Source organism: Psammomys obesus, unplaced genomic scaffold (genome assembly GCF_907164565.1).
Source record: "Psammomys obesus unplaced genomic scaffold, mPsaObe1.curated_primary_1811, whole genome shotgun sequence".
Lineage (NCBI taxonomy): Eukaryota > Metazoa > Chordata > Mammalia > Rodentia > Muridae > Psammomys > Psammomys obesus.
The window spans coordinates 4,440,527-4,449,820 of record NW_026596109.1 but is presented as its reverse complement, the minus strand read 5'-3'; positions in this window follow the sequence as shown (position 1 = coordinate 4,449,820).

Genomic DNA, 9,294 nt, shown 5'->3' with positions numbered 1-9,294 from the left:
TGTGTAAGGCTCAACAAATGCAATCAATTCTTCTATAATGCCCCTCCCCCCGCCCCGACAAAACCCAAAGGGAAATAATTTAGCTGATACAGTCCTGTTTGTTACCCTTTCCAAGTGTCTTCTCATCACTAATGGATCACCTTCCTCTTAAGTAGCAAAGGGTGAGCATAGGGAACATTAGACTTTGAAATATCTGTCTGTCTCTCAATTGAGAAAGCTTCATTGATGTAGACTGTCAATATCCTCCTAACTCATGGTGTTAGTTCCATTTACAGTACTTCGCTATGTCTGCTTGTTTGAAGGTGCCATAGGGAGGCGGACGACATTAAGTAAGATAGATTACAGGTCACATTCACCTCTCCCTCTCAGGGGGCCTAGCAGACAGAGATCGTGTTGTTGCAAATGGGAGTTTTGAGCACAGACCTCTGGGTTCTTCTCAGCTTACCGAGCCATCACGCCTCATCTCTGCAGTGGGTTGCAAATGGCATTTAGCTTTGGCTGACATTGCTTAGCTGGTCGGGATAGATGATCTGCTCAGAAATGGTTAGCACCAGCAGGTTTTATGTCCACCTACTGCCGTACCTGACAGGTGAAGCATTTTTCAACAACTTGGAAGAACAAGGACCCTAGGAGAGCAGCAGTTGCTTTTGCAGATTCGAGGCTGAGGCAGAAACAGGAGACATATTTGCTTAGCACTTTGTGAGCACTGTCAGGGAGTGTACACCGTCGCCCTTCAGTCTCACTGCCACGGTTCCTGAGAGTAGGTAGGGCTGGCCCATTATTCCAATACGGAGAGTGATTGTCGGAGCTCCAAGTTTCCTGCCCGTGGCACAAAGCTCACACATGAACACAGCACTGGAATGTCAATCTTTAGTGCTGTAGTCTCCATTTCAAATTGCCTTTGAAGCCTTCAATTTAACTAGTGTTCTTCTGGGACCCCTTATGTGTCGTCCATCAGGCTCAGAGCGTGGCAAGAGTGTTTGATGTTGCTACTTTTCTTGAAGGACCTGGACTTTATTTGATGAAAGTTAGTGTATTGATAATATAGCTACAGTGTGACCTGCGTTTTCCAGTATTTCAGGAATGGTAAAGGTAGAGTGTGGGCTGTGTGTTGGGGATATGTTCATGGTGATAGCACTTACATATTTTAGATGTTTGATTCTCAACAGGTGTTTTGATGACTTGCCAGTATTTTCTCCCGTTCTCTGTTTGTTTTTTTTTTAAATGTTACTAATAATGTCGTTTGAAGCACAAAATTTTTGAATCTTCTGAGGCTGCAGAAGCATGAGGGGCACAGGAAAAGCCTGGCACGGGTGAGTGCACGCCTGTAAGCCCAGCCCTGTGTCTGCTGGAGATAGGAGGATCACTGAGACTTGCTAGCCACCAGCGTAGCTCAAAAACAGCTCCAGGCACAGCAAGAGACCCCGCCTCCAAGGAATAAGGTAGACAGTGGTAGAACAGGGCCCCCAACAGCATCCACGCTCACACGTGCCCATACGCCACACACACCCCATCTACACTCACACGTGTGCATACGCCACACACACAAACACAGCAACGAGAAGACCCAGGAGCTAAAACACACAAACAAGAATCTACCACCACGCTAAGCTTTCCAAGGTTTACCCAATTTATTTATTTATTTATTTTTCACGATGTTAAAGCACCGTTGTCTTTGGGGAAATGCAGGAAGCCACACGAAAGGCTAGGGCAAGGTGATAGCTGAGAAAAATCCTGGAAAAACTGAAACCCTGTTTTTCTTCTAGGCTGGCTATTAAGTTCAGTGTTAATTCTGGCTAAGTGTTAAAGGGAACCCCAGCACAGACCCAGCCTGCTGAGATGGAGAGGCGGAAATTTTGTTGGCTTTGGTTTGTTTATTTAAGCCTTTGTTTTGTTGTTTAAGTCTGAGTAGCTTTAATAACAGAAATTTGTTTTCTTACTCTTCTGGACCAAGTCCTGGCAGAGCTGGCTTCCTATGAGGCCTTTCTTCTTTAAAAAAACAAAACAAAAAAAAAACTTCTAAAAGTTTATTTTGACTAATGCTTTCAGAAGTTTTAGCCTGTGGTTGGCCGGTCAGATGAGTGTAAGCGTAGGTGAGGCAGAAACGTGTGTGTGGTGGCTCACAGTGGCTCCACTAAGGACACACGGACTCTTTTGACCGTCACAACTTCCCAAAGAACCTCTCTCCTCTCAGGCTTGTGGACGTTTGGTGCATAGCCTATCTGTGGTCTTTTGCCTCCTGCATTTTCTACTTTTCAAAGTTTCTAATAATAGAAGCTGTAGACCTTGGTTACTTTAGAGTGAGGCCAGAACAAGGTAAGAATTTTGTACCTGTCCCCTCAGCAGCCCTTGACTGGCCATAACAGACCATCTACAAATAAAATTCCTGGAACCAGGCAGGGAGCACGGTACCCCAAGGGCAGGATGCGTCACTGTCTTCAAGACTCTTCTGGGACAAAGGCAGTCAAACATGCTCTAAACCTTGCCTTACATCTATAACACAACTTTGTTTTGAAATATCATTTACTTGGAGCGAGCGTTATATTTAGGGTCTTCCACTTAAAATCAGTAATCTGCTAACAAATGTTTAATAGCCTGCTTCAGGAAGGGATGGTGTGGGAAATCTTGATTTTTTTTTTTTTTTTTTTTGATTAGCAGTTTTTATGGTGGAAATCCTTCTGATGTGGGTGGTTTTGGATTCTAAGCATCTAATGTGGAATTGAGAAGACATCTCCCAGTTTTTGGAAAGCCCATGGATTTGTTGGAAGCAAATATAGGTCCTCACTTCAAAAACGTGGAAGATATATGTTATTGATTAATAACCATTACCATTTTCAGCTGTCTTTAGTAAAAAGACTAAGAGGGGCATATTGATGTTTCTTGAAAAGTCAAGAGATTCACTTTCATCACTACTCCCTTGTATTCTGTAGGGATCCTAAAGGACTGCCTCCAGATGGCCTATCTCCACAGCTGAATTCTACCTTCAGATCTTACACCATTGGCTTCAGCGGGCACAACCGCAGAGCATGCTCCCTGCCCACACTCTACCACCCCGCAGGCAGCAGATCAGGCCTGGAAAGACTGGCTGCTAACCGGTGGAACAGTTAACCTCTTGAGCTTCGGGGAAACTCGAATGTGTCATCTTGCCTAGGCTCCGTGAGCAACAAACGCTTTACTCAATGTCGGTCATGCCTGATATCACCACTAATCATGCATTTCCCTGGAAAGCTTGTAAAGATTTCTCAACCACCATTGACAGGCTAACAACTCTGTGACCGTCATGTCCTTTACCTGTCTATTCAGATTCAGGCTTAGGCAAGTCTGAAGCACAAAAGCTGCTTTAGCTAGTCATGTGGGTACTTGGACCCAGTCCCCTAAGGTGATTGTGTTACCTCATGCTTTGTATCATCCACCCAATGGCTGCAAACACAGAGATGAAAGCATGGGCCTTGTTGTGGATTCTTTCATAGCCTTGGATGGGATCATCCAAGTATACTGGCCACAATCTATGTATAAAAGAAAGTCCTAATATGTGTAAAATGATCTGAAAAACCAAGGGAGGAACACTTCCTCCTTGTGGGTTTTAAGGAAATTTTTGTAGACTTCAGCAGATAAATAAATATCTGGGGAGGCGCAGCTAGGGACAACAGAGTGATATACCTTATATTCCAGATGTGGTAGCGGTTCCCAGCACAAAGGATTCCTTCCCCCTGTATCTTAGGGTTTAAAATCCTGGTCTCTGATTCCAGAGACCTGTGGCAGATACACCAAATGTTTAATTTCTTTCTCTATTTTATTTTGTTTTATTTTATTTTTGAGACAGGGTTTCTCTGTGTAGCCCTGTAGACCAGGCTGGCCTCAAACTCACAGCGATCTGTCCGTCTCTGCCTACCAAGTTGCTGGGATTACAGGCATGCACCACCGCCCGGCTGAAAAACTTGTTGGAAAGTCTTGGTGTAATTGATTCCGTTGGAAAATACTTGAGGTGGGAAGTTGCTGGGACCATGTGAGGGACTACTTGCCTTGCACCCCATGAGGGGTCTTGGATTCTTGGGAACAATCTACAGTGAAGTCTGAGGAGGGAGGTGACCCCCCGACCATAACCTTGTTTCCTTGCTACTTCCTAAGGGTAATTTTGCTGCTGTTACACTTTGCAATGTAAATATCTGATAGGCAGGATCCTGTTACGTGACTCCCAAAGGGGTCACAACCCATAGACTGAGAACCACTGCTCTAAGAGCTACTGCACTACGGTGCCTGGTGCAGATTAGGCCTTCTAGTAATATGCTTTACTGGCAGAAGTATGAAGACACAAGACTGTCTCAAAAGCCGAACAAGCAAAATAAAGAAATATACAGAAATCATTACACAGTTGCCTTTCCTTATCGGTAAGTTCCACACCTATAGATTCAACCAGCCGCGAATGAAAGAAATATGTTGTATGGTATTTGGGGGCCAGAGGTACGGCTTTCTGGGTAAGACCCCTTGGGATCTGAGTTCAGATCCCTAGCATCCATGTAGAAAGCACGGTATGACTGCACGTGCCTGTAACCCGTAAGGGTGAGGATGGGAGGGTGAAAGGCAGGTCTGAAAGCTTACTGACCAGTTAGCCTAGCGCAAAAAGCTCATTTCTTGTTCAGGGAGAGACCCTGTCGCCAGGCAATATGTTGGAGAGCGACAGAGGGAGACACTGGTGTCATGCTTTGGTCTCCATGTGCACATTCGGAGGCGAAGGCACATGCGTTCGCGCTGAGCTTTTAACATGGGTGCTGGGGCTGTGAACTCATGTGCACGCACACCACACAAGCATGCACACACACACACACACACACATATACAAACTAAATGATGTCTATACTAAACCTATATAGACGTCTTTTTTCATCATCATTCCCTAACAACTGAGATGAAATACCGTATGTGCGCGCGCACACACACTTTCTGTAACAACCATTTGCACAGCATTCATATTCTATCAAAGTCATCCGGAGGTTATTTGATGTATATGGAGAATGTGCTTAGGTTTCATGCAAATACCATGTCATTGTGCACAGGGATAGTACCCCAAGAACACTGAGAGTTGATTGTCTCTGCCATCATGGTATTTAAAAGCAAGTGAAGGGGTTGGAGAGATGGCTCAGTGGTTAAGAGTACTTACTGCTCTTGCAGAGGACCTGGGGTTGATTCCTGGCACCCCCCCACCCCCCGTGGTAGTAACTCCAGTTCCAGGGGATCTGATACCTTCTTTTGACCTTCACAGGCACCACCAAGCATGCATGTGCCCAGATGTACATGTGGCCAACACACACACAAAACAAATAGATATCATTTTTTAGTTGAGTGAAGACAATGTGTACATAATTCATACCTAAAACAAAGTCTAAACTTAACAGTTCTCAGAAGGATATAAGTGCCATTTGTTGAAACAAACCTGTTACAGTGTGGGCCTGAAACACCCGCCTCAGGTTCATGCTATAAACCCTTGGTCCCCAGCTGGCTGTGCCATTTTGGGAGGTTGTCCGAGCCTTTGGGAGATGAAATTCAGCTTGTGCAATTGGTCGTTGGGGACAGACCTTTCAAAGTCACACCACACTCCCGTTCCAGTCCCAAGTCTCAGCTCACTCTGATTCGTGGTGTGTACTGTATTTTACTGCTAACACAGATCCTATGCCTTGATGGTTTGAACTGTCTCTGAATCTGTATACATCCCCTCCCCCCTTTAATTGCTTCTGTCAGTTTTCCGATCACAGTAAATTCAAACAGTGACTGCACAAGGCCTAAGATAGTTTTCCAGTGCCCCCGTGTTTCAGCTCACATGTCCTCTATGAAGTCGACCTGAATTTTCAGTGAGGGTGCCTGCCTCTGCAATCTTCTGACACTTTTTAATCTGTTTCAGCAAGGTGACACTCGTATCGTTTATTTTCTGGGTGGACAGCTCATCATCATCTTTCTTCAGTAGACACACAGGCTTCAAGGGCAGGAAGAGTGACCACCTTGCTGGGAACCCACATTACCCCCTGCACATGCAGCTGTGTGGTTGATGTGGTCACGTGTCCTGTACCGTCATCTCAGAAATGAGTAAAGTCCATGCACATTAGCGCGCGCGCACACACACACACACACACACACACACACACACACAAGATTCACTGCCTGGCATGAGTTGAATTGTCTAGCACCTCATATTTTAGAGCATGTAAGATCGCCATATATCGGGGGCTGGAGAGATGGCTCGGAGGTTAAGAACACTCGCTGTTCTTCCAAAGGTCCTGAGTTCAATTCCCAGCAACCACATGGTGGCTCATAGCCATCTACAGTAAGATCTGGTGTGCAGGCAGAATGTTCTATAAATAATAAATAAGCCTTAAAAAAAAGATTGCTATATATCACTTTCCTATAGATCATGTGTGATTTCTATATGTCACTTTCCTATTCGAATAGCAAAATTCTAGGGCACTTAAAGGAGTCACAACTAATTCTCATCCCTCTGTTCTATTTTCTGTTGTTTATGGGCACGTGACTTAGGCTTTCCACTTTAACTATTCCCATCTGATTCTAGGCCAAGAAATATACATAGATGCTGTCCAATTCAAAAGTAAATTCAAAAGTAAAGACATGTCCTTTTGATCCTGAGAGGCATCACAAAATGTAATCCAACTAGAGGAGAAAGACTCAAGGGATTACCCTAAGTTTCTGCCTACTGGCAAGCTCACCAGCATTGAGGGCTCCAAAACTTAGTCATCAGAATAGCACAGTGTTTGAATTATTAATGCAATTTGCTAAGTCCCAAGGGCAGAATAACCCTCCTGTTAATAGTCAGTGCAGAGTAATCCTGACATTCCTGTAAAGCTATAGATGTTAAAGTCAAGCATTCTTGGGCTTCCTGGCCTTAGAAAGAGCCATCGTTTATCTGTAAAGTCAAATAAATGAACTTTTTGTACGGAGATTCATTCTATGCCAGCTTGATTCATTCTGTTACACTGCTGTTAATTACAGGAACCGCAAAAGCTTTCAATTTGATTAAAGCCATAATAAGTATGATTAGTAATACTATGTTGAGTGTATTTAGAATAAACTGATGTTTCTCTTTCTAGAGTTTAGTACATTAGTGTCATGTAAAATAACTAAATCAGATAGTTTGATTTATTGTTTAGGGCTAAAAGGCCAAGTGGACTTTAAATAACTATTGATGTAAACTATTATCAATCCTCATGATAACCCTGTAGACATATCATTATCTCCACTTACAAGAGAAATTTGGTATCTTGCTCAAGACCCCACCATAGAGAAAGCAGAATTTCATGGGATAAGGAGTGTACAATATTTATTACGGTGCTGAGTAGACAGTGTGTTGGGTAAATGCAAGTCAGGAAATGAAGTGAGACTAAGTTTAATGAGATGAAGCGCTTTACATACAGTGCAAGCCATTCGTTCTCACATATGCGATAGATGTTTGATTAAAGTTTGATGCCGAGTTTGCCCAGTAGTCAGATCAAGGGGAGAACTTTGGCCAGCTATGGAAGTGGTAAGTCGCCTGACCTAGCCCAAGAGAAGTGTATCTACCTTTAGAGCATAGGTGTAGGGGCAATTCTTCAAGACACAAGGACTCTAGGGATGAGGCAGTCTTACTATGGGTGTTCTTAGAAGTATGGAAAACATGATGGAAAGACCTAAATAAAGGGGTAAATAAATGAAGAAATGAGATTAGGAAAGGGAACATGCTAACATGGCAATATCAGGCAGGACCAGACGTCTGTGTTCCAAGGAAGACCCAAACATTACACTATTCACCCAAACCATTGAGAACACTCTGCCAAAGAGGACACTGGCATCATCACGAAACTCAGTGGCTGCTTCCTTTCTCTACAGATCACGGCTCCAAGCAAGAACATGGGCTCTAAAGGATGAAGGTGCTCATCCTAAGAACCAGCTGCCATTGTGAAGGACCAGAAGTTTAGTGTTTACAAATACCTAATGATAACCAGAAAGATGAGAGAAGTGACCAAGGGGGCTTGGTCAACAGGAAATACTGGAATGGCTAACAGAGAGCTCCACGTCCTTCGAGGCAAATGTGCAGCCAACAGGGATGGATGTGGGGCTGAACACTAGTGCTCACTGAGCAGCCTCCGTGGGTACAGTGATTGCCACATTAGCCAGAAGACCTGAGTTCAGTTCCCCAGACCCCACACGGTAGCAAGCACTTGTAATCCCAGCACACCTACGGCATGACAGGAAGTGGAGACAAGAATTCCTGGAAGCTTGGAGGTGCCATCACTAGCGCTTGGGGTAGGGGTGAGGCATCTACGATGGAGTAGGTCAGTGCAAGAGCATATACCCAGTGGCTTACGCATTTTACGTAAACAGTGCGATTGGCTCTGCAGGAAGCTGGGATTTGTTTTCCTTCTTCTTTCCTGGTATGTGCATGTGTATATGTATACATGTGTGGGTGTGGGTACATGTGTAGAGGCAGAAGAGGATGTGGGGTGTGCTGATATATACCCCTCCCAATTGGTTCCCACCTTTCATTTTCTTTGAGACAGGGTCTTTTGTTTTCTTGTAGCTAGGCCAGGCTAGCTGGTCCCCAAGCTTCCTGGATTTCTTGTCTCTGCTTCCTCTCTTGCTACAGGAGCTCTGGGTCTACAGACACACACCACTATATGGGCTCTGGGAACGGACTCAGGTCCTCTGGCTTGCGTAGCCATCTCTTTACTCACTCGCTAGTGTCTATGTATTCTTCACTGGCTGAATAGAATCTGACCTCTCACACTGCAGAGGAGTGGAAGAAACTGCAGAGTTACAAAGCTGTGTGGGGGCTGAGCTGAAGTTCACGTTTTTAGTCAGATTGCTACAATGTCACCACAGTTACCCAGCTGTGGCACAGTCAGGCTGAAGGTATACCCAACGAGGGTCCTTTTAGGAGAGTTGGAGCCATGAAGAATGAACCTCGGGTCTTACAGAGATGGGCTGAGAACGTTCTCCACAGCCACATTCAAGCTTTTCTCAAGCAATACTTTGTTGGCTTAATCACACGTCAAGTTCACAGTAGCGGTGGTCTGCCCTAAAATGTTCTGGTCCAGGAAGTTTTAACATGAGTATTCACAGTCAGGAAGATGTTTTTCATCTTTCCTCTTTTGATGATTTAGTCAGGGTATATCTTTAGAACTTTTATTACTTGCTCTGCATGTTGCCTTTAAGGTAAGATTTTGTTAAACATTTATTAGATTTATTTATTTATTTAGACAGGGTTTATATATATATATATATATATATATATATATATATATATATATATAT